Source organism: Ranitomeya imitator, chromosome 3 (genome assembly GCF_032444005.1).
Source record: "Ranitomeya imitator isolate aRanImi1 chromosome 3, aRanImi1.pri, whole genome shotgun sequence".
NCBI lineage: Eukaryota > Metazoa > Chordata > Amphibia > Anura > Dendrobatidae > Ranitomeya > Ranitomeya imitator.
The window spans coordinates 751,531,077-751,555,803 of NC_091284.1; the positions used below are offsets into that span (position 1 = coordinate 751,531,077).

The 24,727-nt window shown below is 45.9% G+C and overlaps 1 protein-coding gene across 1 annotated transcript in view; it reads left to right on the forward strand.

Annotated features, from left to right (window-relative positions):
• SMAD9 (SMAD family member 9) overlaps positions 1 to 24,727 on the forward strand; it is a 43,532-nt gene that overhangs the window by 896 nt on the left and 17,909 nt on the right. The gene's annotated exons all lie outside the window — the stretch shown is intronic.

Below are 24,727 nucleotides of genomic sequence, written 5' to 3' on the forward strand. Positions count from 1 at the left end.
TCGATATGACATGCTGAACGTTGTGGTCCCACAACCAGTCCGACATATGACATGCTGGGAGTTATAGTCCGACGAACAGTCAGAGATATGACATGCTGGGAGTTGTAGTCCCACGAGCAGTCAGAGCCTCCCCTTCTATGAGGAGTAGTGGAGAGCGGTGCAGCCCGGGCCGTGCAGGCTGTGGATGATGGAGGTCCGGACATATCGGCAGCAGAGTGTGATAGATCGGGGAGGAGGAGGAGGAGGGAGAGGAGAGGAGAGGAGACAGCCTGACGCCACCATTGTGAGCAGGAGAAGCCGCTGCTCCCTGTACAAACACAGCGGCCGCTGACGTCCGAGCAGAGCAGCCATCACTGAGCAGCACGGGGGCAGGGAGGAGCAGCCCGAGCTATACAGCCCCCCACACATGTACTGTAGCCCCCCACACATATACAGCCCCCCACACATGTACTGTAGCCCCCCACACATGTACTGTAGCCCCCCACATATACAGCCCCCCACACATGTACTATAGCCCCCCACATATACAGCCCCTCACATATGTACTATAGCCCCCCACATATACAGCCCCCCCACATATACAGCCTTCTATATATACAGCCTTCTACATATACAGCCTTCTACATATACAGCCTTCTACATATACAGCCCCCCCACATATACAGCCTTCTACATATACAGCCTTCTACATATACAGCCCCCCACATATACAGCCTTCTACATATACAGCCCCCCACATATACAGCCTTCTACATATACAGCCCCCCACATATACAGCCTTCTACATATACAACCCCCCACATATACAGCCCCCCACATATACAGCCCCCCACATATACAGCCCCCCACATATACAGCCTTCTACATATACAGCCCCCCACATATACAGCCTTCTACATATACAGCCCCCCACATATACAGCCTTCTACATATACAGCCCCCCACATATACAGCCTTCTACATATACAGCCCCCCCACATATACAGCCTTCTATATATACAGCCCCCCACATATACAGCCTTCTACATATACAGCCCCCCCACATATACAGCCCCCCACATATACAGCCTTCTATATATACAGCCTTCTACATATACAGCCCCCCCACATATACAGCCTTCTACATATACAGCCCCCCCACATATACAGCCTTCTACATATACAGCCCTCCGCACATGTACAGCCTTCTACATATACAGTCCCCTACATATACAGCCTTCTACATATACAGCCCCCCACATATACAGCCCCCCACATATACAGCCTTCTACATATACAGCCCCCCACATATACAGCCTTCTACATATACAGCCCCCCACATATACAGCCTTCTACATATACAGCCCCCCACATATACAGCCTTCTACATATACAGCCCCCCCACATATACAGCCTTCTATATATACAGCCCCCCACATATACAGCCTTTTACATATACAGCCCCCCCCACATATACAGCCCCCCACATATACAGCCTTCTATATATACAGCCTTCTACATATACAGCCCCCCCACATATACAGCCTTCTACATATACAGCCCCCCCACATATACAGCCTTCTACATATACAGCCCTCCGCACATGTACAGCCTTCTACATATACAGTCCCCTACATATACAGCCTTCTACATATACAGCCCCCCACATATACAGCCCCCCACATATACAGCCTTCTACATATACAGCCCCCCACATATACAGCCTTCTACATATACAGCCCCCCACATATACAGCCTTCTACATATACAGCCCCCCACATATACAGCCTTCTATATATACAGCCCCCCACATATACAGCCTTCTACATATACAGCCCCCCCACATATACAGCCTTCTATATATACAGCCCCCCACATATACAGCCTTCTATATATACAGCCTTCTACATATACAGCCTTCTATATATACAGCCTTCTACATATACAGCCTTCTACATATACAACCCCCCCACATATACAGCCTTCTACATATACAGCCCCCCACATATACAGCCTTCTACATATACAGCCCTCCGCACATGTACAGCCTTCTACATATACAGTCCCCTACATATACAACCCCCTACATATACAGCCCCCCAAACATGTACAGCTGCCCACATATACAGCCTTCTACATATACAACCTTCTATATATACAGCCTTCTACATATACAGCCTTCTACATATACAGCCCCCTACATATACAGCCCCCCAAACATGTACAGCTGCCCACATATACAGCCTTCTACATATACAGCCCCCCGCACATGTACAGCCTTCTACATATACAGTCCCCTACATATATAGCCCTCTGCACATGTACAGTCCCTCACATGTACAGCCCCCTACATATACAGCCTCCCCCCGCACATATACAGCCACCATACATGTACATACAGGGCCGGACTGGCCATCTGGGAATTCTGGCAAATGCCAGAAGGGCCTGTCTGGTCATGGGCCGCCTTGTCTGCTACGTTGTTAACAGAATCGGTGTTCTCCAGACCCCCATACTGATAAGAGTTGTGATGGAGCACAAAATTGCTGACTCCGTCACTTACCCCGGCAGCCACGGGAATCATTAGAAATATTGGTCTTGTAGAAAATCTTCCTTTCCTCCATCCAGGGTAATAATAGTAATATAACCCTTCTGGTTCTTCGGGACGGGGACAACATGGGCCTGTGTGATTTCAAATGCCAGGACTGAATTTTAGCCTCAGTCTGTATTGCCCCCCACATACACAGCCCCCCCACACACAGCCCCCCCCCACATACACAGCCCCCCCACATACACAGCCCCCCCCCACATACACAGCCCCCCCACATACACAGCCCCCCACATACACAGCCGCCCCCCCACATACACAGCCACCCCTCCCACATACACAGCCCCCCACATACACAGTCCCCCACATACACAGCCCCCCCACACACACAGTCCCTCCACATACACAGCCCCCACATACCCAGCCTCCCACATACCCAGCCCCCCACATACACAGTCCCCCACATACACAGCCCCCCCACACACACAGTCCCTCCACATACACAGCCCCCACATACCCAGCCCCCCACATACACAGTCCCCCATATACACAGCCCCCCCACACACACAGTCCCTCCACATACACAGCCCCCACATACCCAGCCCCCCACATACACAGTCCCCCCACATACACAGCCTCCCACATACACAGCCTCCCACATACACAGCCCCCCACATACACAGCCCCCCACATACACAGCCCCCCACATACACAGCCCCCACATACCCAGCCTCCCACATACCCAGCCCCCCACATACACAGTCCCCCACATACACAGCCCCCCACATACACAACCCCCCACATACACAGCCCCCCCACACACAGTCCCCACATACCCAGCCTCCCACATACCCAGCCCCCCACATACACAGTCCCCCACATACACAGTCCCCCACATACACAGTCCCCCACATACACAGCCCCCCACATACACAGCCCCCCCACACACAGTCCCCACATACCCAGCCTCCCACATACCTAGCCCCCCACATACACAGTCCCTCCACATACCCAGCCTCCCACATACCCAGCCTCCCACATACCCAGCCCCCCACATACACAGTCCCCCACATACACAGTCCCCCACATACACAGCCCCCCACATACACAGCCCCCCACATACACAGCCCCCCACATACACAGCCCCCCCACACACAGTCCCCACATACCCAGCCTCCCACATACCCAGCCCCCCACATACACAGTCCCCCACATACACAGTCCCCCACATACACAGTCCCCCACATACACAGTCCCCCACATACAAAGCCCTTCATATATGGCAAGAAGGAGAAAGCAGATTGTATATGTTTCAAATAGGTTGAAAAATATGTATTAGTTTAATTTAATATAACAAATCACTCCTCAAACATATTAAAAAAAAGATGCTGCTAGAACAGACCGTAGAGCCCCCATCATCACATTCATAAATCTCTACAGCCTCATTAGTGGGGAGGAGAGTAATACAGGAACCATACAGGATTATATGTGGGGGCACGTTATGGTCCTTAATAAGGGGGGAGCCAGCCAGAGTGCATGCATAGGAGGCATCTTACCCAAGTATATGAGGAGAGGACGGAGTGGTCACACAGCAGATAATGACCCCCAGCGCATGTTTCGCATGTTTAGTGCTTTCTCAAGGGATTGACATCCAAGTGCAGTCCAATGGTTCACTTTCACCCATAGACTTGTATGAATGCACGTGATCCAATTATCGGATCCACTCACATTGTGCTGCCATTGTTTTCTCATTCTGTATCACAGATCAGCAATGCTCCATAGTATAACATTGGGCCGAGTGCTGTCCGATAAAACCTCAAATAGCAGTCATCCATGTTATACCGTTGTGTGACTGTACCCATATAGTGCCATTAATTCCACAGTGCTTTACAGACATCATCATCACTGTCCCCATTGGGGCTCACAATCTAAATTACAGGGTTAATAAACACAGTGATGTCACAGTACAGAGATAATAAACAGTGATGTCACAGTACAGAGAATAATAAACAGTGATGTCACAGTACAGAGAATAATAAACAGTGATGTCACAGTACAGAGAATAATAAACAGTGATGTCACAGTACAGAAAATAATAAACAGAGTGATGTCACAGTACAGGGATAATAAGCACAGTGATGTCACAGTACAAGGATAATAAACACAGTGATGTCACAGTACAGAGATAATAAACAGTGATGTCACAGTACAGACAATAATAAGCACAGTGATGTCACAGTACAGAGAATAATAAACACAATGATGTCACAGTACAAGGATAATAAACAATGATGTCACAGTACAAGGATAATAAACAGTGATGTCACAGTGCAGGGATAATAAACACAGTGATGTCACAGTACAGGGATAATAAGCACAGTGATGTCACAGTACAGGGATAATAACCACAGTGATGTCACAGTACAAGGATAATAAACACAGTAATGTCACAGTACAGGGATACTAAACAGTGATGTCACAGTGCAGGGATAATAAACACAGTGATGTCACAGTACAGGGATAATAAGCACAGTGATGTCACAGTACAGGGATAATAAGCACAGTGATGTCACAGTACAAGGATAATAAAAACAGTAATGTCACAGTACAGGGATAATAAACAGTGATGTCACAGTGCAGGGATAATAAACACAGTGATGTCACAGTACAGGGATAATAAGCACAGTGATGTCACAGTACAAGGATAATAAACACAGTGATGTCACAGTACAGAGATAATAAACAGTGATGTCACAGTACAGAGATAATAAACAGTGATGTCACAGTACAGAGAATAATAAACACAATGATGTCACAGTACAAGGATAATAAACACAATGATGTCACAGTACAAGGATAATAAACAATGATGTCACAGTACAAGGATAATAAACACAGTGATGTCACAGTACAGAGAATAATAAACACAATGATGTCACAGTACAAGGATAATAAACACAATGATGTCACAGTACAAGGATAATAAACAATGATGTCACAGTACAAGGATAATAAACACAATGATGTCACAGTACAGAGAATAATAAACACAATGATGTCACAGTACAAGGATAATAAACAATGATGTCACAGTACAAGGATAATAAACACAGTGATGTCACAGTACAGAGATAATAAACACAGTGATGTCACAGTACAGGGATAATAAACACAGTGATGTCACAGTACAAGGATAATAAAAACAGTGATGTAACAGTACAGAGAATAATAGAGTGATGTCACAGTACAGGGATAATAAGCACAGTGATGTCACAGTACAGGGATAATAGTTAAGTAAATAAGGCAGCACACTGCAGCACTAGAACATACAAACTTGAAAAACGAAATTTGATCTGCATTACTGCACTAGAAATATGAAAAATGAGAGCTTTTAGCGCATAAAAATGGCCAATTTTATGTGTACCTGGTAGCCCCGTTACGGCATCTCTCTTATACCAGGTCCTAAACTTGCCTTACCTCGCTGAGAATAAACGTCTCCATCTGAATGGGTACATGTGAAAACCTCTTACTAGACTAATACCCCTCCACAGATAGAGAGAATTTTAGTCTAGTAAGAGGTTTCACATGTACCCATTCAGATGGAGACGTTTATTCTCAGCGAGGTAAGGCAAGTTTAGGACCTGGTATAAGAGAGATGCCGTAACGGGGCTACCAGGTACACATAAAATTGGCCATTTTTATGCGCTAAAAGCTCTCATTTTTCATATTTCTAGTGCAGTAATGCAGATCAAATTTCGTTTTTCAAGTTTGTATGTTCTAGCGCTGCAGTGTGCTGCCCTATTTACTTAACTATATACGAGTTGGCGACTCTAGGTTCAGCACCTGTTCACACTGAGTCTGTTTGGATGTGCAGGTCAGGTTTTTGAAACAGTACAGGGATAATAAACACAGTGATGTCACAGTACAGGGATAATAAGCACAGTGATGTCACAGTACAGGGATAATAGGCACAGTGATGTCACAGTACAGGGATAATAAGCACAGTGATGTCACAGTAAAAGGATAATAAACACAGTGATATCACAGTACAGAGAGTAATAAACACAGTGATGTCACAGTACAGAGAGTAATAAACAGTGATGTCACAGTACAGGGATAATAAACAGTGATGTCACAGTAGAGAGATAATAAGCACAGTGATGTCACAGTACAAGGATAATAAACACAGTGATGTCACAGTACAAGGATTATAAACACAGTGATGTCACAGTACAGAGATAATAAACACAGTGATGTCACTGTACAGGGATAATAAACACAGTGATGTCACAGTACAGAGATAATAAACACAGTGATGTCACAGCACAAGGATAATAAACACAGTGATGTCACAGTACAGGGATTATAAACACAGTGATGTCACAGTACAGAAATAATAACCACAGTGATGTCACAGTACAGGGATAATAAACACAGTGATGTCACAGTACAGAGATAATAAACTGTGATGTCACAGTACAGGGATAATAATCAGTGATGTCACAGTAAAGGGATAATAAACACAGTGATGTCACAGTAAAGGGATAATATACGCAGTGATGTCACAGTACAGAAATAATAACCACAGTGATGTCACAGTACAAAGATAATAAACAGTGATGTCACAGTACAGAGAATAATAAACACAGTGATGTCACAGTACAGGGATAATAAGCACAGTGATGTCACAGTACAAGGATAATAAACACAGTGATGTCACAGTACAGGGATAATAAACAGTGATGTCACAGTAGAGAGATAATAAGCACAGTGATGTCACAGTACAAGGATAATAAACAGTGATGTCACAGTACAGAGATAATAAACACAGTGATGTCACTGTACAGGGATAATAAACACAGTGATGTCACAGCACAAGGATAATAAACACAGTGATGTCACAGTACAGGGATTATAAACACAGTGATGTCACAGTACAGAAATAATAACCACAGTGATGTCACAGTACAGGGATAATAAACTGTGATGTCACAGCACAAGGATAATAAACACAGTGATGTCACAGTACAGGGATTATAAACACAGTGATGTCACAGTACAGAAATAATAACCACAGTGATGTCACAGTACAGAGATAATAAACTGTGATGTCACAGTACAGGGATAATAAACAGTGATGTCACAGTAAAGGGATAATAAACACAGTGATGTCACAGTAAAGGGATAATATACGCAGTGATGTCACAGTACAGAAATAATAACCCCAGTGATGTCACAGTACAAAGATAATAAACAGTGATGTCACAGTACAGAGAATAATAAACAGTGATGTCACAGTACAAGGCTAATAAACATCTTGGTGTCACAGTACAGGGATAATAAACACAGCGATGTCACAGTACAAGGATAATAAACATTGTGGTGTCACAGTACAGAGATAATAAACACAGTGATGTCACAGTACAAGGATAATAAACACAGTGATGTCACAGTACAGAGATAATAAACACAGTGATGTCACTGTACAGGGATAATAAACACAGTGATGTCACTGTACAGGGATAATATACGCAGTGATGTCACATTACAGGAATAATAAACAGTGATGTCACAGTACAGGGAAAATAAATACGGTGATGTAACAGTACAGGGATAATAAACAGTGATGTCACAGTACAGGGATAATAAACAGTGATGTCACAGTACAGAGAATAATAAACACAGTGATGTCACAGTACAGGGATAATAAACACAGTGATGTCACTGTACAGGGATAATACACACAGTGATGTCACAGTACAGGGATAATACACACAGTGATGTCACAGTACAGTGATAATAAACACAGTGATGTCACAGTAATGGGATAATAAACAGTGATGTCACAGTACAGGAATAATACACACAGTGATGTCACAGTACAAGGATAATACACACAGTGATGTCACAGTACAGGGATAATAAACACAGTGATGTCACAGTACAAGGATAATACACACAGTGATGTCACAGTACAAGGATAATACACACAGTGATGTCACAGTACAGAGATAATATACACATTGATGTCACAGTACAGGGATAATAAACACAGTGATGTCACAGTACAGGGATAATAAACACAGTGATGTCACAGTACAAGGATAATACACACAGTGATGTCACAGTACAAGGATAATACACACAGTGATGTCACAGTACAGAGATAATAAACACATTGATGTCACAGTACAAGGATAATACACACAGTGATGTCACAGTACAAGGATAATAAACACAGTGATGTCACAGTACAAGGATAATACACACAGTGATGTCACAGTACAAGGATAATAAACACAGTGATGTCACAGTACAGGGATAATAAACACAGTGATGTCACAGTACAAGGATAATACACACAGTGATGTCACAGCACAGGGATAATAAACACAATGATGTCACAGTACAGGGATAATACACACAGTGATGTCACAGTACAGGGATAATACACACAGTGATGTCACAGTACAGGGATAATAAACACAATGATGTCACAGTACAGGGATAATACACACAGTGATGTCACAGTACAGGGATAATACACACAGTGATGTCACAGCACAGGGATAATAAACACAGTGATGTCACAGTACAGGGATAATACACACAGTGATGTCACAGTACAAGGATAATACACACAGTGATGTCACAGCACAGGGATAATAAACACAGTGATGTCACAGTACAGGGATAATACACACAGTGATGTCACAGTACAAGGATAATACACACATTGATGTCACAGTACAAGGATAATACACACAGTGATGTCACAGCACAGGGATAATAAACACAGTGATGTCACAGTACAGGGATAATACACACAGTGATGTCACAGTACAAGGATAATACACACAGTGATGTCACAGTACAAGGATAATACACACAGTGATGTCACAGTACAGGGATAATAAACAGTGATGTCACAGTACAGGGATAATACACACAGTGATGTCACAGTACAAGGATAATAAACACTAATATCACAGTACAGTGTTTATTATCCTTGTTTATTAGGTAAACCACAAAATTATAAACGTCTGTGATCTTGTTGCTGTCGGTGGTCCTGGCACTGCACTATAAATATTGTCCCTCTCTTGGCGGTGAGGCGGATTACTGCAGCATTGGTTTTGTGTGGTGATCTCCTTCAATAGTCAGGTCATGCAGCTGTTGTGATGACAGAGGTCGGCAGTGGCGCCAACAGTCCAAAAACAGTTTCTCTTATCATTCTCTCTGATGTGCCTATCATTCTTCAATTAAAGTATTTTGGCAGCACATCTTTAAGCCTCCAGTATCCCGCATTAAACTGTGTTTTAACATCTAACACCCACTTTGGCACTGAAATGTCTGATTTTATATGAATTTTCGGTCCAAAAGAGTGACAAGTACTGTAAATATTGAGGCGCTGTGTGCCATCAGACGGGAGGCACAGAGTGGGGGGCCTGTGATTTTCTAAACAGAATTAGGACAGGATATGTGAATGGAATGAGATTTCATATTCTGGAACAAAATATCTAACATATTAAAAAGTAAAGAAAGCTTATCCATTGTGTAATAAAATGTTAGCGCATACTCAGGTGTCAATATATCTGGTTGCTGTCAGTCAATAAAAGTCACTGCTTCGAGGAGATGCAGATCAATGTTGGTAATAAGGGTGTGTGGCCATTATATAAGATACAATGGTGATGGCTGTGGTGTAATAAGACTGCACTGTAAGGCGCACTGTAACAAGACTGTACTGTAAGGCTGCGCTGGAAGGCTGTACTGTAATTCTGCGCTGGAAGGCTGTACTGTAAAGGTGCCGTCACATTTAGCGATGCTGCAGCGATCTAGACAACGATCCCAATCGCTGCAGCGTCGCTGTGTGGTTGCTGGAGAGCTGTCACACAGACAGCTCTCCAGCGACCAACTATGCGAAGTCCCCTGGTAAGCAGGGTAAACATTGGGTTACAAAGCGCGGCCCTGCGCTTAGTAACCCGATGTTTACCCTGGTTACCAGTGAAGACATCGCTGAATCGGCGTCACACACGCCGATTCAGCGATGTCTGCGGGAGATCCAGCGACGAAATAAAGTTCTGGACTTTCTGCGCCGACCAACGATGGCACAGCAGGATCCTGATCGCTGCTGCGTGTCAAACTCAACGATATCGCTATCCAGGACGCTGCAACGTCACGGATCGCTAGCGATATCGTTCAGTGTGAAGGTACCTTAAGGCTGCGCTGTAAGACTGTTCTGTAAGGCTGCGCTGTAAGACTGTTCTGTAAGGCTGTACTATAAGGCTGCACTGTAAGGCTGTGCTGTAAGGCTGCACTGTAAGACTGTGCTGTAAGGCTGCGCTGCAAGGCTGTTCTGTAAGACTACTGTAAGACTGGACTGTAATTCTGCGCTGTAAGACTGCACTGTAAGGCTGTGCTGTATGGCTGCGCTGTAAGACTGCGCTGTAAGGCTGTTCTGTAAGGCTGTACTGTAATTCTGCGCTGTAAGGCTGTACTGTAAGACTGTACTGTAAGACTGTGCTGTAAGGCTGCGCTGTAAGGCTGTACTGTAAGACTGTACTGTAATTCTGCGCTGTAAGACTGTACTGTAAGGCTGCACTGTAAGGCTGTGCTGTAAGGCTGCGCTGTAAGACTGCGCTGTAATGCTGTTCTGTAAGGCTGTACTGTAATTCTGCGCTGTAAGGCTGTACTGTAAGACTGTACTGTAAGACTGTGCTGTAAGGCTGCACTGTTGTACGGCTTTTCTGTAAGGCTGCGCTGTAAGGCTGTACTGTAAGGCTGTGCTGTAAGGCTGCGCTGTAAGGCTGTACTGTAAGGCTGCGCTGTAGGGCTGTACTATAAGGCTGTTCTGTAAGGTTGCACTGTAAGACTGCACTGTAAGGCTGTACTGTAAGACTGCTGTAAGGCTGCGCTGTACGGCTTTTCTGTAAGGCTGTGCTGTAAGGCTGTACTGTAAGGCTGCACTATAAAAGACTGCGCTGTAAGGCTGCACTTTAAGACTGCGCTGTAAGGCTGCGCTGTAACGCTGCACTGTAAGGCTGCTGTTCTGTAAGGCTGCTGTGCTGTAAGGCTGTACTGTAAGGCTGCACTATAAGGCTGCGCTGTAAGGCTGCGCTGTAAGGCTGCACTTTAAGACTGCGCTGTAAGGCTGCGCTGTAACGCTGTACTGTAAGGCTGCGCTGTAAGGCTGCTGTACTGTAAGGCTGTACTGTAAGGCTGCACTATAAGGCTGCGCTGTAAGGCTGCACTTTAAGACTGCGCTGTAAGGCTGCGCTGTAACGCTGTACTGTAAGGCTGCGCTGTAAGGCTGCTGTGCTGTAAGGCTGTACTGTAAGGCTGCGCTGTAAGGCTGCTGTGCTGTAAGGCTGCACTGTAAGGCTGCTGTTTTGTAAGGCTGCGCTGTAAGGCTGCACTGTAAGGCTATGTGCACACGTTCAGGATTTCTTGCAGAAATTTCCTGAGAAAAACTGGAAATTTTGTGCAAGAAATCTGCATGCATTTTTTGCACGTTTTTACCGCGTTTTTGGTGCGTTTTTTTGCGCATTTTTCCGGACATTTCCCAGTGCATTATATAGTGGGAAATCCGAAAAAAATCTGCAAAATTAATAAACATGCTGCGTTTTTTACCGCGATGCGTTTTGTTCACGGAAAAAAACGCATCATGTGCACAAAAATTGCGGAATGCATTCTAAATGATGGGATGCATAATGTATGCTGTTTTTTTGCGGTTTTATAGTATTTTTATAGCGAAAAAACGTGAAAAAAACACGAAAAATCAGCAACTTGTGCACACAGCCTAAGGCTGTACTGTAAGGCTGCGCTGTAAGGCTGTACTGTAAAGGTACCGTTATGATTTACCAACGATCACGACCAGCGATACGACCTGGCCGTGATCGTTGGTAATTCGTTGTGTGGTCGCTGGAGAGCTGTCACACAGACAGCTCTCTCCAGCGACCAACGATGCCGAAGTCCCCGGGTAACCAGGGTAAACATCGGGTTAATAAGCGCAGGGCCGCGCTTAGTAACCCGATGTTTACCCTGGTTACCATTGTAAATGTAAAAAAAAAAAACAGTACATACTTACATTCCGGTGTCTGTCACGTCCCCCGGCGTTCTGCTTCCCGCACTGACTGTGACTGCGCTCACAGTCAGTGCGGGAAGCTGAAGGCGAGGGACGTGACAGACACCGGAATGTAAGTATGTACTGTTTTTTTTTTTTACATTTACAATGGTAACCAGGGTAAACATCGGGTTACTAAGCGCGGCCCTGCGCTTAGTAACCCGATGTTTACCCTGGTTACCAGTGAACACATCGCTGGATCGGCGTCACACACACCAATTCAGCGATGACAGTGGGTGATCAGCGACCAAAAAAAAGGTCCTGATCATTCCCAGCGACCAACGATCTCCCAGGAGGGGCCTGATCGTTGGTCGCTGTCACACAGAACGATTTCGTTAACGATATCGTTGCTACGTCACAAAAAGCAACGATATCGTTAAAGAAATCGTTATGTGTGACGGTACCTTTAGGCTGCTGTTCTGTAAGGCTGCTCTGTAAGGCTGCTGTTCTGTAAGGCTGCGCTGTAAGGCTGCTGTTCTGTAAGGCTGTGCTGTTAGGCTATGTGCACACGTATTCTGGTCTACTGCGGATTTTTCCGCAGCAGATTTGATAAATCCGCAGTGGAAAACTGCTTTGCGGAGGGATTGTAGGGACATGCACACTACGTTCCCTTCCAGTCCCAGCGCTACTTCCGGATCTGTGTAACACCCGGCTCCACACCGGTAGGCTATTTAGCATTTTTTGGTCTATATGTATATATACGCTTGTGTGTTGGCAAACTCTTAACTCTCCCTGACGAAGCCTCACTTCGGAGGCGATACGCGTGGGGCTGTGGTCCATTAGTCCTCCTGGGCACCGCAGTCTGCTCTCCCTGTGCTGGTTTGTATTACATATCATATTGTTACCATTGCCGGATTTATGCTGGGGCTTGGGGCTATTTCTGCATCCTCTGGCTACCATTATGGGGATAGCTCGGTGGTTTTTCACCGGTCTAGGGTTCTTTGAACTGTTTACTTTACGTTTTGTTATTTGTTGCTAGATACCCCATGAGCCGCTAGGAAGGGTTTGAACTATATATTGTATATCTCATTGTCCTATCTTAAGGTACCGTCACACTAGACGATATCGCTAGCGATCCGTGACGTTGCAGCGTCCTCGCCAGCGATATCGTCCAGTGTGACAGGCAGCAGCGATCAGGCCCCTGCTGTGCTGTCGCTGGTCGGGGAAGAAAGTCCAGAACTTTATTTGGTCCCTGGACTCCCCGTAGACATCGCTGAATCGGCGTGTGTGACACCGATTCAGCGATGTCTTCGCTGGTAACCAGGGTAAACATCGGGTAACTAAGCGCAGGGCCGCGCTTAGTAACCCGATGTTTACCCTGGTTACCATCGTTAAAGTAAAAAAAACAACCGCTACATACTTACCCACCGGTGTCTGTCCCCGGCACTCTGCTTCTCTGGTCTGGCTGTTAGCACAGCGGCCGGAAAGCAGAGCGGTGACGTCACCGCTCTGCTTTCCGGCTGCCCGGCGCTCACAGCCAGACCAGAGAAGCAGAGCGCCGAGGACAGACAGCGGTAGGTAAGTATGTAGCGTTTGTTTTTTTACTTTTTAGGATGGTAACCAGGGTAAACATCGGGTTACTAAGCGCGGCCCTGCGCTTAGTAACCCGATGTTTACCCTGGTTACCGGGGACCTCGGGATCGTTGGTCGCTGGAGAGCTGTCTGTGTGACAGCTCTCCAGCGACCAAACAGCGACGCTGCAGCGATCTGGATCGTTGTCGGTATCGCTGCAGCGTCGCTCAGTGTGACGGCACCTTTAGGCTGACTGCATATTGATATGTGCCCTAGGTTGTACGTAGTGGGTGGTGTGCATATTGTAGTAGTGCCCTTTTTCTTTTCTTATTCTTCTGTTTACTTATTCTACTACTTGCACCCCCTGTTTACATACTAGTCCTATGGCTGTGCGCCGGCCTTTTTCTCCTTTACTAACTGCTGCGGATTTATCACGGGTTTACCGCGGTTTTTCTGCGGTTTTAGAACTTCGGATTTCTATTGGAGCAGTTGTAAAACCGCTGCGGAATCCGCAGAAAGAAGTGACATGCTGCGGAATGTAAACCGCTGCGTTTCCGCGCGTTTTTTTCCGCATCATGTGCACAGCGTTTTTTGTTTCCCATAGGTTTACATTGTACTGTAAACTCATGGGAAACTGCTGCAGATCCGCAGCGCGGAAACGCTGTGGATCCGCAGCAAAATCCGCATCGGCTACACATACCCTAAGGCTGTTCTGTAAGGCTGCACTGTAAGGCTGCACTGTAAGGCTGTACTGTAAGGCTGTACTGTAAGGCTGCACTGTAAGGCTGCTGTTCTGTAAGGCTGTACTGTAAGGCTGCACTGTAAGGCTGCTGTTCTGTAAGGCTGTACTGTAAGGCTGTGCTGTAAGGCTGTACTGTAAGGCTGCTGTACTGTAAGGCTGTACTGTAAGGCTGCACTGTAAGGCTGCTGTTCTGTAAGGCTGCACTGTAAGGCTGTACTGTAAGGCTGCTGTTCTGTAAGACTGCGCTGTAAGGCTGCTGTTTTGTAAGGCTGTACTGTAAGGCTGTGCTGTAAGGCTGCACTGTAAGGCTGTACTGTAAGGCTGCTGTTCTGTAAGACTGCGCTGTAAGGCTGCTGTTCTGTAAGGCGTTACTGTACGGCTGCAATGTAAGGCTGTACTGTAAGGCTGCTGTGCTGTAAGACTGCGCTGTAAGGCTGTGCTGTAAGGCTTCGCTGTAAGGCTGCTGTACTGTAAGGCTGTACTGTAAGGCTGCACTGTAAGGCTGTGCTGTAAGGCAACTTTCACACTTGCGTCGGTACGGGGCCGTTGCCATACGTTGGACCGACGTACCGACGCACGTTGTGAAAGAATTGAACAACAGGGGCAGCGGATGCAGTTTTTCACCGCATCCGCTGCCCCATTGTAATGTCCGGGGAGGAGGGAGCGGAGTTTCGGCCGCGCATGAAAATGGCAGACATGTAACGTTTTTTTGTGCCGAGGGTCCGCTAAAACACGGAGCTTCCCAATGCATAAAATAGCGGGGAAAAACGCGAAAAATCCACAAAATTAATGAACATGATGCGTTTTTTACTGCGATGCGTTTTTTTTTGCGGAAAAAAAAACGCATCATGTGCACAAAAATTGCAGAATGCATTATAATTGATGGGATGCGTGTTTTTTTATGCGTTTCTATAGCGAAAAAACGCAACGTGTGCACACAGCCTTACACTCATCAGTTGTCATCTTCTGCTGTTCTCGGCTCGGCCCTGGTCAGTCTTCTGCAGTTTGTGTCCTGTCGGCTCGTTCCACTCTTTGCTGGAAGTCAATGAGGCCAGAACGAGGGGCACATTGACTTGCATTAAGAGCTTGTGACCTTTGTCTCTGACTTCCAGTCACTCAGAAATTGTGGTGACAAGATGGCGGCGCTGGACTGGAGCGGCGCCGGGAAGAGCAGAAGACTGCTGCTGGTAAGTATTTTACTACAGGGAGGGAATATGGGGAGAAATAGAAAAAAAGACCAGACGATGCTATCTTTTTGCATCCTTTTCATCATTTTATGCAAGTCAATGACGCATTCTTTATTTTTATTAAGCAACATTCCAGCGTTTCTTTTTATTTCAGCCCTGGATTGGTGCCAGTAATGTAAAGTCAACGACCTTATAATTACCGGCCGCTGTCTTCAGCTCTTCCCAGTGCCACTCTGGTCACCCAGCACCATCTTGTAACTGAAACTTCTGAGTGACCGGAAGTCAGAGGTAATGATCACAAGCTCTCAGTGTAAGTCTATAAGATCCTCATTCTGCCTCGTACACTTACAGTGAGTTGTGACTTCCGGATCACCCAGCAAACACTGGTCACAAACTGGTGGAGACCGACCGGAACGGCGCTGAGAACAGATGAAGATGGCGACTGGTAAGTAAAAGACTAGGGGCAGGGAACTTAGTTTAGTAGCTCCACTCCAGTGCTGCTTTAGACTCTTTGAAACGCTCTCTTGACTTCACAATCATCAGTCCCCTCGCCAGTCCAGGTATTTGATGTGTTATATGTCAAGCACATCTAATGCAACAAATGAAGCCCAAGATCAGTCACATCGGCGGTGCTTGAGACGACGATGTGTGATGGATAGGTAATGGATAAGCTTGGCACTATATACATGTGCAATAGTCTTTGTAGACGGCAGAGCGGGCGCTGTGTCTCCAGAAGGCAGGTCAATTCTAGTCCTCCATAGTGGAAGCTCTTTCATCCATGTGTGGCTAACAACAGAGCCACTTCCCTGTGACAGCCGGGTGACGCACGTCGTCCATGGTGATAACAGCCTGCTGCGGTGTTGGAGCGCTCCCCTGCCGGTCACATGCTGCAGAATACCTAAACAATGACTAAGTGACTAGTCTGGCAGCCGCTCCATTCTCGTGTATCTTCGGTGCGCACTTCTATTTCGTCTTCCTTAACCATTTACCAGAACATGACGTCTTTAGAGCGAGGCTTCTCCACAGCAGATCGACCATAGCAGACATTCCTCCCTGACTACATCATTGTTCACTCTCAGAAATAGCGCTGGCCATTTGTGGCAGCGGCGTTCTGTAACGTGCAGGTGTTTGTTGTAGGATTTCGCTTTGTATTGTTTCTCACAGTGTGAGAAATGTCTTGTTAGTATGGTCACTAATGTACATAACTGGGATTGTCACCATGGCCTCAGTGATTGATACCTGCTGTATACGGAGTGACGCCTGCAGCCATTGTAAACAGAACTCATCCTGGAGCGACTCGGCGCTGTGGGGGCGGGGATATATTAGTACGTTACTGCTGCCTGTGTGTCTTGGACAACCCCTTTAATAAAGGAGAGTCTGTGATTCAGGATGTCCATTAAAAGGGAATCTTATCACCAACTTTTCTACCCCATCTGACAGCTGCATGAGGTATGCGGGCATAGACCCTGATTCCAGCTATATGTCACTTACTGGGCTGCTTGTTGCAGTTTTGATAAAATCCATTTTCTCTGTTACAAATCTAGCACTTCTCTGAATGCTGTGCACTGTATAACCCTTCCTAAACCACTGATTGGCTGCTTCATGTGTACACTGGGCATAGGCAGAAAGCTGCAAATCAGTGGTGTGGGCAGGGTTATTCAGAGATGATGAATATGGAGGATTATATGGCAGCAGGTTTACTAGATCTTTAGTGATAATATCCAGCTAATAAAACTACAGCAAGCAACCTAATAAGTTACACAACGCTGGAATCAGGAGCCCTGTCTCCACATTATTCTTGTTTCAGATTAGGAAGTAAAAACCTGATGGCAGATTCCCTTTAATTTGTGAGAGCTGCAGAGAGCCTCTCTGGAGGACCCAGCACATTACACAGTCAGTACATTGATTTCAATATCCAACATGTAATACTTAGTTTTTTTCTATAGTGTCTCTGCAGCTGGATTAATCGTTTGCCAGACTTAAAGGGGCTGTCCAGGTTATTAACGAAAGTCTGCAGTCAGTCCTCACAGCACGATGTGAGGATCCTCACAGTTTGCGATATGAGGTTTTGCACGTCCGCAGTCACAAAGTGACTGCAGACTTTCGTGAAAAACTTGGACTGCCCAGGACTTTAACTGCGGAATAGCACTTAACAGGAGGTCTCAGCCAAGGACGCTGCTTAACAAATAGGGATTGAAAAAAAAGAACCGCCTTCTCTAGGATCTATGCACATGGTGCGAATACACTGCGGATTTTCCAGACAAAATAATTCCAAGTATTAAAATACCTACAAAGTAGGTGAGATTTTCCCAACTCCCATGTACAAGCTGCATAACAATCTTTTTATAAAATTTGTGCGGGTTTTTGATTACGATGTGGATTTCAGATCCATCTCAAGTCAATGGATGTTGTAGAAAGTAGGTTGCATTATTTAAACTTGTACTACCTGATATTAAAATGAAGATTACATGAGTCTACTTAGCGCTGAACTCGTAAAATACTCATCTTAATATTAGCATTATACAACCATTCCGACATGGATTTTCAAAATAAGTACACCGAATCCTTCAGGTGCAACAGATCTATTGTATAATCTTTACAATTTGTATTGTAACATCTGGTGACAGATCTATTTTAATGGTTTGTATCCTTTTTAATGCATCTCTGAATTCTCAGAATATACCGTAGCTTTGTCTCTCCATCTTCTGAGACTCATAACTCGTTTACTGTTCTGTTGACTGTCGATGGAGCTGTATGAGGCCTTGTTTTTGGTGGGGTGAACTGGCATTTTTATTGATATGATTTTGAGATACAAGTGACATCTTGATCGTTCTGTGCTCCATCATCATCTCTTGAGATGACGGGCGGAGGGGGGGGGGGGGGCCCGGAGCAGGAGCTGGTACCGGGCCCCCCCCCCCCCCCTCCGGCTCACGGGCCTCATAGCTGTTGCGAGGCCAGCCGCCATTGGCAGCGCGCCACTACCTGAACCTGTTTGATCACTTGTACTACATACTTCAATCACTGCTGTCAAGATGGAGGTACTGAGTGTATTACACAGCCCGCACGTTCCTTGCATGGAGCAGGCTCAGCTCCTGAGCCCGATCTATACATATACAGTTACTCCATGAAATAATAATACATCATGGGGTAGGAAGGGGTTAATAATGTATGCAATAATGTATATTATGAAATCTGGTGACAAGAATGGTGCTGTTTTCGGAAAACATAATCTTTTCTTCTGAAGTCAGTGGTGGTTGAAGATCTCAGAACTCCCCAATGTGACCTTCTCCTTACAAATCCGCCCCTCCAACACCAAAACCAGCTTTCAGCGTTAACACAGGAAATACAGTAACATTCCTTTAATTTGCGCAGTTGATTCATCTGTCCCAATATCGCAGGGCACGCGTGGCCCCCGCCATATCTCGCCACGCTCTTGGCTCCGTTCCCACTGACTAGTGAGCTGCTCGGCTTCACACTGATGTCACCGGCTAGACATTTTACTTGAATGAAAAGGGATCAATGTTCTTCTCGTCCTCTCCGAAACTAAACATTGGTGTAATGTTGTCAGTGATGTCTCATCTTCATGATGCAAAACTAATAAATGTTACAGAATGTCTGCTAATGCTCGTCTGGCCGGGTGTGATGTGTGTGGCGTTGGGACACCTACAGATGTGGCGCTGCGGACTCTAAGGCCCCTTTCAAACATCAGTTTTTTTCCATCAGTTGCAAGCCGTCAAATTTTGAAAAAAACGGATCCAGCGACTGATGCTGCCGGATCCGTTTTTTCTCATAGACTTGTATTAGCGATGGATTGGGACGGATGGCCTCAAGTTTCATCCGTCGTTTGCCGGATCCGTCGAAAATTGTCTGTCCGGCGGCCGGAGACGACAGACAAAGTAACGGTTTTTGTGTCCGTTGAAAAAACGGACAGCGACGGATCCATCACCATCCGTCGTTTGCTAGAATGGAAGCCTATGGTGTCGGATCCGTCAAATGACGGAATCCAGCGACGGATTCCGTTTTTTAACTGAGCATGCTCTGATTTTTTTAACATCCAATTAGCAGGATCAGCTAGTCAGATATGGCAAAAAAACGGATCAGTCGCATCAGTTTTTCACAATCTGCGACGGATCCGTTTTTTTCAAAATTCGACAGGTTGTGACTGATGGCAAAAAACTGATGTGTGAAAGGAGCCTAAGAGAATTGGGGAGAAGTCGAGAAACCGCTACAAAAGTGTACAGTACAGTGCAGAGATAAACGAGGGGCCGGGATAACGTTAAGGCTATGTGCACACGTAGTCTGGGTCCACTGCGGATTTTTCCGCAGTGGATTCCAGCAGATTTGATAAATCCGCAGTGGTAAACCGCTGCGGATTTATCGCGAATTTACCGCGGATTTACAGCGGTTTCCACTGCGGATCTACAACTGCGGTTTTCCATAAGGGCAGTTGTAAATCCGCTGCGGAAAACGCACAAAAGAAGTGACATGCTGCGGAATGTAAACCACTGCGTTTCCGCGTGTTTTTTTCCACAGCATGTGCACAGCGTTTTTTTTTTCCCATACGTTTACATTGAACTGTAAACGCATGGGAAACTGCTGCGGATCTGCAGCAAAATCTGCATCGTGTGCACATAGCCTAAGGCTGTTACGACCTCCGATTCTTGACCAGGCACATTTTCATTTTTTTTCATACTTGCGGTTTAAATAGCTATAAAAATGTTTTGCGTTCGAATAGCTAAATATTTTTTACACCTTTTTTTTTTTTTTGTGATACTTGGGGCTTAATTTTTTTTTTTGTTTGCTGCCGATATCAGGTGATATTAGTTGGGAAATAAAGGAAATATTTTTCCCATTTTTTTTTTGCTTTTTTTATGACCACAAAGGAGCACCAAAATACATTTTTAAAAATGTTGGTTCTCATTTCTGTAACAATTATCTTTATATTCCAGACACTTTTTTTATACACTGCTCAAAAAAATAAAGGGAACACTAAAATCCCACATCCTAGATATCACTGAATGAAATATTCCAGTTGTAAATTTTTATTCAGTATATAGTGGAATGTGTTGAGAACAATAAAACCTAAAAATGATCAATGTAAATCACAACTAATATAATATGGAGGTCTGGAGTTGGAGTGATGCTCAAAATCAAAGTGGAAATTCAAATTACAGGCTGATCCAACTTCAGTGGAAATGCCTCAAGACAAGGAAATGATGCTCAGTAGTGCGTGTGTGGCCTCCACGTGCCTGTATGACCTCCCTACAACGCCTGGGTATGCTATTGATGAGGCGGCGGATTGTCTCCTGAGAGATCTCCTCCCAGACCTGGACTAAAGCATCCGCCAACTCCTGGACAGTCTGTGGTGCAACGTCAACTGTGGATGGAGCGAGACATGATGTCCCAGATGTGTTCAATGTGATTCAGGTCAGGGGAACGGGCGGGGGCCAGTCCATAGCTTCAATGCCTTCATCCTGCAGGAACTGCTGACACACTCCAGCCACATGAGGTCTGGCATTGTCCTGCATTAGGAGGAACCCAGGGCCAACCGCACCAGCATATGGTCTCACAAGGGGTCTGAGGATCTCATCTCTGTACCTAATGGCAGTCAGGCTACCTCTGGCGAGCACATGGAGGGCTGTGCGGCCCTCCAAAGAAATGCCACTCCTCACCATTACTGACCCACTGCCAAACCGGTCATGCTGAAGGATGTTGTAGGCAGCAGATCGCTCTCCACGGCGTCTCCAGACTCTGCCACGTCTGTCACATGTGCTCAGTGTGAACCTGCTTTCATCTGTGAAGAGCACAGGACGCCAGTGGCGAATTTGCCAATCCTGGTGTTCTATGGCAAATGTCAAGCGTCCTGCACGGTGTTGGGCTGTGAGCACAACCCCCATCTGTGGACGTCGTGCACTCAGACCATCCTCATGGAGTTGGTTTCTAACCGTTTGTGCAGACATCTGCACATTTGTGGTCTGCTGGAGGTCATTTTGCAGGGCTCTGGCAGTGCTCCTCCTGTTCCTCCTTGCACAAAGGTAGAGGTAGCAGTCCTGCTGCTGGGTTGTTGCCCTCCTATGGCCCCCTCCACGTCTCCTGGTGTACTGGCCTGTCTCCTGGTAGCGCCTCCAGCCTCTGGACACTACGCTGACAGACACAGCAAACCTTCTTGCCACAGCTCACATTGATGTGCCTTCCTGGATGAGTCACATTGATGTGCCTTCCTGGATGAGCTGCACTACCTGAGCCACTTGCGTGGGTTGTAGAGTCCGTCTCATGCTACCACGAGTGTGAAAGCACAACCAACATTCAAAAGTAACAAAAACATCAGCCAGAAAGCATTGGTACGGATATGTGGTCTGTGGTCCCCACCTGCAGAACCACTCCTTTATTGAGTGTGTCTTGATAATTGCCAATAATTTCCATCTGTTGTCTATTCCATTTGCACAATAGCATGTGAAATTGATTGTCAATCAGTGTTGCTTCCTAAGTGGACAGTTTGATTTCACAGAAGTTTGATTTACTTACATTATATTCTATGGGGAGGTGGGCTGTATTATATCCTGTTCGGGGCTACATTATATTCTATGGGGGGGCTGTATTATATTTATATTCTATGAGGGGTGATTGCATCATACTCTATGAGGGGGCTACATTATACTATATGGGGGGCTGCATTATATTCTATGGGGAGGTTCCATTATACTCTGTGGGGGGGTTACATTATACTCTGTGGGGTGGTGGCTGCATTATACTATATGGGGGGTTGCATTATATTCTATGGGGAGGTTCCATTATACTCTGTGGGGGGGCTGCATTATACTCTGTGGGGTGGTGGCTGCATTATACTATATGTGGGCTGAATTATGCTGTATCGAGGACTATGGGGAATACATTATACTATATAAAGAACTATGGGGTGCATTATACTATGGGAAGTGAATTGTACTACATGGATGACTATGGAGGTGCATTATACTATATGGAGCACTCTGAGAAGTGTATTATGCTATATGGAGGACTGAGGAGTATATTTTAATATATGGAGGACTATGAGGAGTGTATTATACTATATGGAGGACTATGGGAAGTGTATAATGCTATATGGAGGACTATGAGGAGTGTATTATACTATATGGAGGACTATGAGGAGTGTATTATACTATATGGAGGACTATGGGGCACATTATATTATGTGGAGGACTATGGGGTGTGCATTTTACAATATGGAGGACTGTGGGGCACATTATAATATATGGAGGGGTGTGGGGTGTATTATACTAAACAAGCAAAATGCTGCATATTCATTGGGTGGTTGGATTATTTATGCCGGAATACAAATCATTGTTCTCAGCAGGACATCGCCGGTGAAAACTGCAGATGTGCTTCTGATAACATGATACTGTATGGTGATCTGTTAGTGATCTATTAGTGATCGTTCTGTTCCCATCATTCTTTCTCAGATGGTGGAAAGAGGCCGGGAAACAAGCGTCCAACGACTTCAGTATTGTCGATCACTTGTTTAGCGGCCTGAGATCAGCGCATGTAAATACAACCAAAATGCTTCTGTGTGATGTGCAATATGTTAGCATTTGGGGCCCCATTTTAAACTTTGCCTAGGGCCCCACTTTGCCTATATTTTAACCCCGCTGGTAATACTGTAAGAAGGTTGAGAGACTTTGAAGGAATTGTCCACTTTAGACAAACATTTAAAAAAATATATATATATTCAGATATAATTGATGGAGAAAGGTTGAATGTGATCGACCGAGGTCTATTTTCATATTTTCAACCTATGTAACTACCGTATATACTCGAGTATAAGCCGAGATTTTCAGCCCAAATTTTTGGGCTGAAAGTGCCCCCCTCGGCTTATACTCGAGTCACGGTAGCGGTGGGGTTGGCGGGTGAGGGGGAGAGGGCGCTGAGGCATACTTACCTAGTCCCAGCGATCCTCGCGCTGTCCCTGCCGTCCCACGGGCTTCGGCGCTGCAGTTTCTTCCTCTCTTCAGCGGTCACGTGGGACCGCTCATTACAGAAATGAATAAGCGGCTCCACCTCCCATAGGGGCGGAGCCGCTTATTCATTTCTCTAATCAGCGGTGCCGGTGACCGCTGATAGAGAAAGAAGCTGCGGCACCGAAGACAGGAGGGGACAGCGCGAGGATCGCCAGGACTAGGTGAGTATAGCATATTCACCTGTCCTCGTTCCAGCCGCCGGGCGCCGATCCACCTTCCCGGCCGGCGCCTCCATCTTCCCGGCGTCTCTGCTCTCTGACTGTTCAGGCAGAGGGCGCGATGACGCATACAGTGTGCGCGGCGCCCTCTGCCTGATCAGTCAGAGCAGAGACGCCGGGAAGATGGAGGCGCCGGAACGAGACGCCGGGAGCTGCAATCAAGGGAGGTGAGTATGTGTTTTTTTTTCTTTATTGCGGCAGCGGCGGCACAAATTTATGTGGAACATCTATGGGGCACAGTGAACGGTGCAGAGCACCGTATATGGCACAGCACAGCTATGGGGCACAGTGAACGGTGCAGAGCACCGTATATGGCACAGCACAGCTATGGGGCACAGTGAACGGTGCAGAGCACCGTATATGGCACAGCACAGCTATGGGGCACAGTGAACGGTGCAGAGCACCGTAT